The sequence below is a fragment of the Podarcis cretensis genome (assembly GCF_951804945.1).
Source record: "Podarcis cretensis genome assembly, chromosome: 3".
Classification (NCBI taxonomy): Eukaryota; Metazoa; Chordata; class Lepidosauria; order Squamata; family Lacertidae; genus Podarcis; species Podarcis cretensis.
The window spans coordinates 25,395,328-25,407,600 of NC_137172.1; the positions used below are offsets into that span (position 1 = coordinate 25,395,328).

The window sequence follows — 12,273 nt, forward strand, 5'->3', positions numbered from 1 at the left end:
CCATGTTCTTTTCTGTCACTCTATTTCTTATTATCTCCAATACTTTGGTCACCTCATGAGAAGAGAAGACTCTCTGGAAACGACCCTGATGTTGGGAAAGATTGAGGGCACAAGAAGAAGGGGATGACAGAGGACGAGATGGTTGGACAGCGTTCTCGAAGCTACAAACATGAGTCTGACCAAACTGCAGGAGGCAGTGGAAGATAGGAGTGCCTGGCGTGCTCTGGTCCATGGGGTCACGAAGAGTCGGACACGACTAAACGACTAAACAAATTTATTATTATTTATTAAATTTGTATACAGTGGTACCTCGAGTTACAAACGCCTCAGGTTACAAACGCTTCAGGTTACAGACTCCGCTAATGAAATATACTCGGAGTGTGTAGTGATTTCATGCTCTTTATTGCAGCTTGTAAAACAGTGATTGAAATGCCCCCCAAACCTCAGGCTTTTATATACATTATTTACACAATGAATCCCGTCTGATTGGCTGATTCTGCTTCCCTCCTGGAGCCTGATTGGTCTTTTCCTGCAGGCCAATCAGTTGTTGCATTCTATGATCCTACTAGCCTAATAGGCAGGTCTCAGGGCAGTTGTTTCAGTGGTGTGTGTCCTGGGGGCGTGGCACGCCGCCTGTGAAGGCATGGCGCCTAGCACAGGCAGGGAGGCAGCTGTGATGGCACCCCACCAGGATCGTGCTGCCGGGGCTGGGGTGCTTCCCCCACACTCCTCTTCCTCTGCCAGTAAGTTATTTCCTTCCACCCCCACCCCCCAATTCCCTGCAAAGAAAACCCAACTCCCCCTGGGCTATTTAGATCTCTCCATAGCAATGAAATTTCATGGTCAGCTATGAGGAAATCATTGTTTCCAGATGTAATAATCCCAGCCTGATAAACCATGGTTTACCGGACCAGCAGTGAGCTGGCATCCACATACTTCTTCCTTGTGTCTTTTACTCCATCCTCTCCTCATGCACCCACCTTTAGCAATGGCTGTCTGGGTTTCTGAAATCTGTTTCCCGAGATGTCTGAATCGGGAAACTGGTTTAAGAGCTCCTTCCCAACTAGGATATGAAGCAAGGATCAGGTCCTGGAATGCGGCAGCAGTCGGTGCATGGCTTGTTACTAGTTATTCCAGCCTCAGCCTATTGTGTGTCGCTGAGTTGCCCGGGAGGATAATTGGAGATAAAAGAGGAGGGAAGAAAATTATTTGATTGCTGTACAAGCAGAAACAGCTTTCCCCCCTAAAAACGTTGGTTTATAAAATAAAGCCTGCTAAGTTTGTGAGCTTCTGAGCAGAATGCAATTCACCAGCCATGTATGGTGATCTCTCAAATCTTGTGGGACTGCAACTCCCATCATCCCTGACCAATGATCATGCTGGCTAGAGATAATGGGGATTGGATTACAACCACATCTGGACTGGGGGAGCCTGTTTTACTGTCTTCCAGGGTCGACAAAAACAGGGGGATTTCCAAGTACCTGATTGTATGGCTGCTGGTGGGCAAAGTTGTATAAGTCCTCTCCCCATAGTACTGTAAAATACCATAATCAGGATCTAGGTGGATTGGTGGAAATGTTTTTATACAATAGATGACCTTCTGTGGACTATAAGTAGCCTGCTGTAAATTGCTTACTGTCAGGAACCACAACCATTATTTATGTCCATTTAATCATTAATGAGATTTAAGGTGGCACATCAAGTCATAAAACTCTGCTCTTTGACCATCCAATATTTTCTTACCGAGGAAAAGTTCTGAACTGCACCAATTTCCAGTGGGGTAGCTGTGTTGTTATTATGTTCTTTACTCTTTTACTACTTACAATGCATGCTTATTACAACTTTTAGAACCAGGATTTACTGGTAGTGATTTACTGGAGGTGATTTTCTGTAGGTGTAACTTCTGAATGTTCTTTATGCTTACAAAAAAATAAATACTAGATTTCACTTTCTGATTTACAGTTTCTGATTTACAAGATGTTTGCTGCAGCTTTCCAGAGATTACAGAACTGCGTTTTTAAATTAAAGACTTGCAGATGGCCTCAGTAGATTTGTTGCTCAGGTTCACATTTAAGGTAGTTAGATGTGTACCAAAACATTTTTTAGTTGTGTTCGTGTTCAGATATGTGTGTGTTAATTATTTATTTCTTTTAAAAGCAGTCGTGCTTTTCATGCACCTGGTCATAACAACGTTGTTAAAAACCAACAAAAAGAATAATTCAAACCATGATTAAATTCAAACAAGGAAAAACAAACCAATTCACACCAGAAAGCAGTGGCAGCAGAAAAAAATTCCAGCTAGGTGGAAAGGTGGCAGAATAAGATTGCCTTTTATCTAAGAGACAGAAACATAAGGTGCCAACTCTGTAACCAGGGTAGGGCAAATGGGTTCACAACCTGCCTAGATTTGTGCTTCATCCATCTGTCTCTCCAGAATTTTCGGAAAGTTGTCTTAATTTGTGGCATGACAGCCTATGGCAGCCTCCATTTACAGAATAACAGCTTGTTATAAGGACAGGAGAAATTTAAGAATAGGACCCTCTAAAAAATTCAGGCAAGGTGTCAGAAGTCTCATCTGGAAGAGCCCCCCAAAGTCTGCTTACTCAAGACTTTTCCCCAACTGAGGGTTGATTTTTCATGATCACAATCACTCTGCAGTCACTTAAGCCAGGGGTTGTAAAACAGACTCTGAACTTCCTTTCTTTAGATCCCTAGACGTCCTAGTGAGAAAGTTATGGGGCAACATGTGTAGGTACTTTATAAATGTTTTCTGTCATTTCAGAGTAAGGTATTTTGTACTTTGTGTATTTTTCCTGGTACTGAGGAAAGCTTCAAGTTAGAAAGCAGGAACATCTCTCTCTCTGTGTGTGTGTGTGTGTGTGTGTGTGTGTGTGTGAGAAACATGATTGTGTGATTTCCACAATCAGGACCAGCAGGACTTTCTATGGTAAGAATAAAAGTGTCAAAGGTGGCTGTCTCTCTAATTCTATGTTATGCTGCGCTTCCCATGGCAGTCGTTTTTGTGTTATGTCATGATCCCCACCATAGTAGCTATTTTGTGGGTGGTGCACCTAGCACTTTGTCAAATAAAGTGAAATAAAGACAGAACTTAAAGTGATCTGAAGAAACATCTTCCCTAAGTTACCCTCTTAAAATACTGGACTCATGATCATAGTGGCTATTTCCCCTTTTTTTTTCTTGAGTGCTTGATGGCAAAGGATGAAACCAGCCGTAGAGGAATACAGTGGTACCTTGGTGCTCAAATGCCTTGGAACTCAAACAACTTGGAACCCAAACACTGAAAACCCGGAAGTAAGTGTTGCGGTTTGCAAACTTTTTTGGGAAGTCGAATGTGCTCCAATTTGAGTGTTACGCTTCTGATTTGAGTGCCACACTTCCGTTTTGAGTGCTACACTTCCATTTTGAGTGTTACTCTGAGGTCTGTCTGTTTTTACTAATTATTTTGTGTTTTCGTTTTTGCGGCTATTTTTGTTTTGTTTTTGTGACTGTGTGGAACCCAGTTCAGCTACTGATTGATTGATTGATTGATTGTGTGACTGCAGTGCATTGTTTATTGCTTTCATTTTATGGATCAATGGTCTCGATAGATAGTAAAATTCATGTTAAATTGCTGTTTTAGTGGTTGTTTTTAAAAGTCTGGAATGGATTGATCCATTTTGTGTTTTACTTTTTATGGGAAAGCACGCCTTAGTTTTGGAACGCTTTGGTTTTGGAACGGATTTCCGGAATGGATTAAGTTTGAGAACCAAGGTACCACTGTAGAATCTGTCAGCTGCAGAGACTTTCAGTGACCCATAAGGGTTTAGCAAATTTGGTTTTTCTTTCATTTGACCCATGACTTGGGTGTTTGTGTGGATTTGCTGCCTCCAGCATCAAAGCATCTTGGGCTGGGCCCTGTGCGGCACTGCCCCAGAAGAGTCTCTAACCCAAATGTCTATGAAGTTGGGAGCATTTGTTCGGAGTCGGGTCTCCAGTAAAGATCTTAAGTTAGGAATGGGGAACCTGGGGTTCTCCAGATGTTACGGACTGTAACTCCCATCAGCTTCAAGCCACCATGACCAGGGGTCAGGGATGATGTGAATTGTACTCCCAACATCTGCAGGGCAGTACCTTCCTCATCCCTTTGGTACTTAACTAGCAGCAATGGGTAATCTTCAGCTACTTTATGTATGATGGTAGCTGCTTCTCATACATTCATATGAATATACCTCCACGGGATGTGACGTTTTATGTGTGGCAGCTCCTCACATCGGTTGCAGTGGTTTTGTTCATGCTACTGAAGATGTTCTTTTTCAGGGCTTGATAAAGTCCGTAATGCATTAACAATTCATAGTGAGTTTATAATCCATACGCAAGGACTGTGTGTGTGTGCACGCGCGCATCCACAATGTTGTTATGGTTGCCATGGCACCAGAGAACAGTTTCCTCTTGTAATAATTGGCATTTGTGCCTTGGTAATTTTATTTATTTAATTTAAGTGTATTTGTTGCTACCCTGAGGAGCCATGTCAGATCACTGTACAAAGTGGGTCCTTATTGGATATGGGGCAAAACTTGTTGTAGGATTGAAGTAGACCGTGCCTGTGAAATTTGTGACCTGCTAACCACACAGAGGCCACCAGCCATGTTTGATGGCTTGCTGGGAAACTGTTTCACTAGTCCTAAGCAGACAGCAACAGCTTGCATTGTGAGCTCAGAATGCCTTGATGCAGAGGCACACACGTACTACAACCTAGGTGGCATCGTCAAAGGCTAGAAATCGGTGCACAAGGCTTGCAGGAGAAGAAACACGCTGGTGTATGTTTTGGTGTTTGGAGGTACAACCCCTATAATTGTTTTGCTGGGTCTAAGTTCCACTGAAACTAGTGGACATGGTTCTGAGTAGATGCATATAGAATTGCATTGCTCATTTTTAGTCATGAGCTTATGTTTCATGTTGTTGCGTCAGAACAGTTGTGTTCTGCACCTTAGGGTGCAGCAATTGAAGCCAAGGCCAATGTTACTCAAGTGGGCCTTCCACATACATGTTGTTGTTGTTTAGTCGTTTAGTCGTGTCCGACTCTTCGTGACCCCATGGACCAGAGAACGCCAGGCACTCCTGTCCTCCACTGCTCCCCCGCAGCTTGGTCAGACTCATGCTGGTAACCTCGAAAACACTATCCAACCATCTCGTCCTCTGTCGCCCCCTTCTCCTTGTGCCCTCCATCTTTCCCAACATCAGGGTCTTCTCCAGGGAGTCTTCTCTTCTCATGAGGTGGCCAAAGTACTGGAGCCTCAGCTTCACAATCTGTCCTTCCAGTGAGCACTCAGGGCTGATTTCCTTCAGAATGGAGAGGTTTGATCTTCTTGCAGTCCATGGGACTCTCAAGAGTCTCCTCCCATCAATTCTTCGGCGATCAGCCTTCTTTATGGTCCAGCTCTCACTTCCATACATCACTACTGGGAAAACCATAGCTTTAACTATACGAACCTTTGTTGGCAAGGTGATGTCTCTACTTCTCAAGATGCTGTCTAGGCCTGTCATTGCCCTTCTCCCAAGAAGCAGGCGTCTTTTAATTTCGTGGCTGCTGTCACCATCTGCAGTGATCATGGAGCCCAAGAAAGTAAAATCTCTCACTGCCTCCATTTCTTCCCCTTCTATTTGCCAGGAGGTGATGGGACCAGTAGCCATGATCTTCGTTTTTTTGATGTTGAGCTTCAGACCATATTTTGCACTCTCCTCTTTCACCCTCAATAAAAGGTTCTTTAATCCCTCCTCACTTTCTGCCATCAAGGTTGTGTCATCTGCATATCTGAGGTTGTTGATATTTCTTCCGGCAATCTTAGGGATTCATCCAGCCCAGCCTTTCGCATGATGAATTCTGCATATAAGTTAAATAAGCAGGGAGACAAAATGCAGCCTTGTCGTACTCCTTTCCCAATTTTGAACCAATCAGTTGTTCCATATCCAGTTCTAACTGTAGCTTCTTGTCCCACATAGAGATTTCTCAGGAGACAGGTGAGGTGATCAGGCACTCCCATTTCTTTAAGAACTTGCCATAGTTTGCCATGGTCGACACAGTCAAAGGCTTTTGCATAGTCAATGAAGCAGAAGTAAATGTCTTTCTGGAACTCTCTAGCTTTCTCCATAATCCAGCGCATGTTTGCAATTTGGTCTCTGGTTCCTCTGCCTCTTCTAAATCCAGCTTGCACTTCTGGGAGTTCTCGGTCCACATACTGCTTGAGCCTTCCTTGTAGAATTTTAAGCATAACCTTGCTAGCGTGAGAAATTAGTGCAATTGTGTGATAGTTGGAGCATTCTTTGGCACTGCCTTTCTTTGGGATTGGGATGTAGACTGATCTTCTCCAATCTTCTGGCCACTGCTGAGTTTTCCAGACTTGCTGGCATATTGAGTGTAGCACCTTAACAGCATCATCTTTTAAAATTTTAAATAGTTCAGCTGGAATACCATCACTTCCACTGGCCTTGTTATTTGCAGTGCTTTCTAAGGCCCATTTGACTTCACTCTCCAGGATGTCTGGCTCAAGGTCAGCAACCACACTACCTGGGGTATATGAGACATCTGTTTCTTTCTGGTATAATTCCTCTGTGTATTCTTGCCACCTCTTCTTGATGTCTTCTGCTTCTGTTAGGTCCTTTCCACTTTTGTCCTTTATTATGGAAATCTTTGTACGAAATGTTCCTTTCATATCTCCAATTTTCTTGAACAGATCTCTGGTTCTTCCCATTCTATTGCTTTCCTCTATTTCTTTGCATTGCTTGTTTAAGAAGGTCTTCTTGTCTCTCCTTGCTATTCTTTGGAAATCTGCATTTAATTTCCTGTATGTTTCACGATCTCCCTTGCATTTTGCTTGCCTTCTCTCCCCCGCTATTTGTAAGGCCTCATTGGACAGCCACTTTGCTTTCTTGCATTTCCTTTTCATTGGGATGGTTTTCGTTGCTGCCTCCTGTATAATGTTACGAGCCTCCATCCATAGTTCTTCAGGCACTCTGTCCACCAAATCTAAATCCTTAAACCTGTTCCTCACTTCCACTGTGTATTCATAAGGGATTTGACTTAGATTGTATCTTACCGGCCCAGTGGTTTTCCCTACTTTCTTCAGTTTAAGCTTGAATTTTGCTATAAGAAGCTGCTGATCTGAGCCACAGTCAGCTCCAGGTCTTGTTTTTGCTGACTGTATAGAGCTTCTCCATCTTTGGCTGCAGAGAATATAATCAATCTGATTTCGATGCTGCCCATCTGGTGGTGTCCATGTGTAGAGTCGTCTCTTGTGTTGTTGGAAAAGCGTGTTTGTGATGACCAGCTTGTTCTCTTGACAGAACTCTATTAGCCTTTGCCCTGCTTCATTTTGATCTCCAAGGCCAAACTTGCCAGTTGTTCCTTTTATCTCTTGACTCCCTACTTTAGCATTCCAATCCCCTATAATGAGAAGAACATCCTTCTTTGGTGTCACTTCTATAAGGTGTTGTAAGTCTTCATAGAATTGGTCAATTTCAGTTTCTTCAGCACCAGTAGTTGGTGCATAAACTTGGATTACTGTGATGTTAAAAGGTCTGCCTTGGATTCGTATCGAGATCATTCTATCATTTTTGAGATTACATCCCAGTACAGCTTTTGCCACTCTTTTGTTGACTATGAGGGCCACTCCATTTCTTTTACGGGTTTCTTGCCCACAGTAGTAGATATGATGGTCATCCAAACTGAATTCACCCATTCCCGTCCATTTTAGTTCACTGATGCCCAGGATGTCAATATTTATTCTTGCCATCTCATTTTTGACCAACTCCAACTTACCCATGTTCATGGTTCTTACATTCCAGGTTCCTATGCAATATTTTTCTTTACAGCATTGGACTTTCCTTTCGCTTCCAGGCATATCCGCAACTGAGCGTCCTTTCGGCTTTGGCCCAGCCGCTTCATCAGCTCTGGATCTACTTGTCCTTGCGCTCCGCTCTTCCCCAGTAGCATGTTGGACGCCTTCCGACCTGAGGGGCTCATCTTCCAGCGTCATAACTTTTATATGCCTGTTGTCTTTGTCCATGGAGTTTTCTTGGCAGGGATACTGGAGTGGCTTGCCGGTTCCTCCTCCAGGTGGATCACGTTTGGTCAAAACTCTCCACTATGACCTGTTCATCTTGGGTGCCCTGCTCGGCATAGTTCATAGCTTCTCTGAGTTCTTCAAGCCCCTTCGCCACGGCAAGGCAGTGATCCATGAAGGGGTCCACGTACATACACACATGCAATGCATACACATTGTTTTACTTGTGTGCCACTTTCCCACAGTTAACACCATGCTCAAGGAGGTTCGCAACATGAAAAAAATACATAATTACAGCATAACAAAAATACAGTGGTACCTCGGGTTACATACGCTTCAGGTTACAGACTCCGCTAACCCAGAAATAGTGCTTCAGGTTAAGAACTTTGCTTCAGGTTGAGAACAGAAATTGTGCTCTGGCGGTGCGGAAGCAGCAGGAGGCCCCATTAGCTAAAGTGGTGCTTCAGGTTAAGAACAGTTTCAGGTTAAGTACGACTCTCCGGAACGAATTAAGTACTTAACCCGAGGTACCACTGTAGTCATAAAGAATAAATAAAACATAAAAAAATACATAACCAAACTGAACAATTTTCATATAAATCATAATAAGATCTGTTGAAGAATCCTTGTAAGGGAATTCTTGTTTTTTTGATGAACATCTTTGAGTAAGTGAGCAAGAAGCTCCGTTTTTTAACTCAACTGTGCAAAGAAATTACTTGTTAGTCAATTGTGGCCTGGAAGCAGTTTTTGTAAAGCTTCCCTTACTAGTGACCAGGTAGATAGACACTTCACAAGCCTGAATTAATCCATGTGCCAGAATCCAGTATATCCCAGTGAAATCATTGTTGCTTAAACACTCCAGAACTCTCTGCTGGATCATAACCTGAGGGCCTGACCTCCATGTTTGAATATTAATAAAAATGTAGAAGAGATACTATGATCCCTTTCTGATGTGGGCCATTTTGAGCATATTTAATGACAGCAACAGCCTCCTAGCTAAAACAACACAGACAAATTATGGCAGGGGCCATTTTGAGGATATGCAATGATGGCAACATCAGTTCTTTTGCTAAACAATTGAGACAAATAATTTATCACTTGGAACAGCATTTAAAAAGATGTTGCCAAGATCACAGGATCCACACAGATTGTTTATGCCTGTACTCTAATCATGGAGCATTTGGCAGGGTACAGCCTCAACTAAAAATACACATTTTCAATCTGATTAATTCATTAATTAAGACTTTAAGCCTGTTCATAACTAATTGCAGTTGAAGCGCCATGTAGATCTGATTATTTTCTCCACACCACATTCCCGCGCCTCCAATCTCACGACATGGAGAAAATAGCCCAATTAGTGTGATGAACAGCTGCACGTGAACCGTTTGATGTGCGAAGGCATCCATTGGAAGGAGCAATTTGGAGTGGCTTCTGTGTGTGTGTTGTTCCATGAAGAAAAGCTGTTATAGTGGTTCAGATGCTTCTCCCCACCCCGCCGTCCCAAAATTGGGCTTCAAATCTGGCTGGGATCTTGCGGAGTTGCATGTAGCAGCCTCTCATCATGCCTCTTGGGATTTGCCTCATTGGAGCATCTTTAGAAGGCCTTCCATGGTTGCATAAATTGCAGTGGTCAAATATGAACCCCCGCCCCCGGTGGGGAGACACACCTCCATACAACCAATGAATTCAGCACCGGGACAAGGTGATGCAGGTGGGATATAATGTTGTATGTGGACATGGCCCTGGCATTCGCTCTTCAAGGGGTCACAATTTTACCAGCCTCAGTTCCTCATTTGTAAAATGGGGATAACAGCAGCCTACCTAATTTGACTATTGCCAGAAAAGCCCATTAAGAACTCTGTGAATACAGTGGTACCTCAGGTTAAGAACTTAATTCGTTCTGGGGGTCCGTTCTTAACCTGAAACTGTTCTTAACCTGAGGTACCACTTTAGCTAATGGGGCCTCCTGCTGCCGCCGTGCGATTTCTGTTCTCATCCTGAAGCAAAGTTCTTAACCTGAGGTACTATTTCTGGGTTAGCGGAGTCTGTAACCTGAAGTGTCTGTAACCTGAAGCATCTAACCTGAGGTACCACGGTAATATTTTTTCTGGTTGAGTAGCAGCTCCCACCATTCCTGACTGCTGGCCAAGCTGACTGGGGCTGCTGGGAGTTGGGAGTCCAGCAACTTCTGAAGGGCAACAGGTTCCTGATCTCTATATTATGATTTAGCGATGCTCAACAATCATCCTTTTTTTTTTTTTGCGACCCCAACAGGCAGCTTAAACAGTAGCAGCTTGGTAGGTTGCATAGTGAGATCAAATATCAAATTCCTACTTGGGATGAACTTTCCTGGTGACCCTTGACATCACGTTCGAGCCACCTACCTCACAGACTTGTTGAGTAGATATTAGCCACTTGTTGCTTCTCTGTGGCTGGAAGGGTGAAATAGCAATTTGGCTATCAAGGCAAGACCGACTGGTGAGAATGTCAGGTTGGTGCAAGCTGAGCATGGGCTGGAAAGTGATGGCAAATTTGTTATACTACCCTCATTTGTCCCGTGGTGCGAACAGAACAACCTTCTTTACATGAACAACTGGTTATATCAACCCTATAAATGTTTGATTGTTTGTTGTGTTAGCTTTGAGCCTTGCCTTTTCATACTAAACATCCAAGATGGCAAACGACAAAGCTAAATAGTTGCAGAATAAAATCAGATTTGGAAAACAAGAACAGATGAAAATAGACAAAGCATTAAAAAAAAGAAAAAAGCAGTCAACTGAAAATGAGCAACAGAGGAAACAAATTGCTTAATAGACAAAAAGCCTTTCCATACAGGAAGTTTGGAACAGGAAGCCTGACAGCATTAGACAGTCTCAATCAGCGGTTCACAACCTGTGGGTTCCCAGATGTTGTTGGACTACAACTCCCATCATCCCTGAGCTCTGGCCTTGCTGGCTAGGGGTGATGGGAGTTGTAGTTCAAGAACATTTGGGGACCCACAGGTTGAGAAAGGCTGGTCTAGATGGACTTCCCTAGTGAGCAGGTTCTAGAGCATGAATTAGAAACCTTCTGCCTGTAGGCAGAATCATCAGGCCACAGCCCTTCTGACACACTGGCCGTGTTGCGCTCCCTTCGTGATCATCCCAGCATCAATGTTCATTTACATGACATTGAAAATACTAAGAGACCCAGGGCAGTGGAAGATGTGGGGCTGAGCAGGAAGCAGTTGCTCCCTTCCTGCACTGCTGGCTCTCTTGGCTTTCTCACTGAGGAAGAGGAGCTGGCAGTGCAGGATCTGTGTGCCAAGAAATGGGCTCCCTTTCCTCAGCATGGCCTCTTCGCTGTGCCCCGAGGAACAAGACTCCCAAGGGAATTCACTTCAGAATGGAGAGGTTCCTCATCCCTGTTTTAGAGTCTAGGGAATGTATGAGCATAACAAGAGCATGCTGGATCAGACCGGTGGCCCACCTAGTCCAGCATCCTCTACTCACAGTGGCTGAACAAGTTGCCAGTGGTCAGCCAGCCAGCAGGATTTGAGCAGAAAAGCACTGTCCCCCTCCTGCGGTTTTCATCTACTAGGAAGGCTAGTCTGTCCACAACGTGCCTCACATGTTGGCAGGATAATAAAGAAGGGCATCTTGTGAAGATCTTAAAACCTAGGCAGGTTTGTAATGAAGAAGGCAGCCTTCCAGATATCAGCAGTATAGACATTTTCTAATTGCAGCATTAAACTGATAGTGGGGAAAATGTGCATGCACTCTTAGCGTGCCTTCTTTCCAAGAAAACGTTACAGAAATTGCTTGGCTTTAGACCTTAAGAATTGTGCATCAGGATTGTTATTTTTAAATGGCCTTCTCCACTTCTGTGCCAGGATGCCTGCAGATCTGATAATGAAGCTATTTTTTTTATGACAGATGCAATTTCAAACTCTGAAAACTGGGACATAGGCAGAAATGCCCTTTGTCTGCCCACTAACTCCTCCAATAGAATGCCTTTCAAAACAGAACAAAACATAGCAATGAACTCTGTGTATGAAAGCGTACAGTTGGGTTTTCAGGGGACCTAGTCTGAACCAAATATGGTATGTACTTGAATCACTTGTGGCCAGAATAAGTTATTTCTTTTAATACTCCCAGATCTTTAACTATACAGTCATACCTTGGGTTGAATGTGCTTCGGGTTGAGCGCGTTCGAGTTGTGCTCTGCGGCAACC

The 12,273-nt window shown here is 43.6% G+C and overlaps 1 protein-coding gene across 11 annotated transcripts in view; it reads left to right on the forward strand.

Moving 5' to 3' along the window:
• The window catches only part of TRERF1 (transcriptional regulating factor 1), a 77,992-nt gene that overhangs the window by 32,018 nt on the left and 33,701 nt on the right, over positions 1-12,273 (forward strand). The window contains exon 2 of one of the 11 annotated variants that reach the window (XM_079968481.1): positions 3,204-3,312. The exons of the other annotated variants lie outside the window; for them this stretch is intronic. The gene's annotated coding sequence lies outside the window, so the exon portion shown is untranslated. The remainder of the gene's footprint in view (positions 1-3,203; positions 3,313-12,273) is intronic. 11 annotated transcript variants of the gene reach the window in all.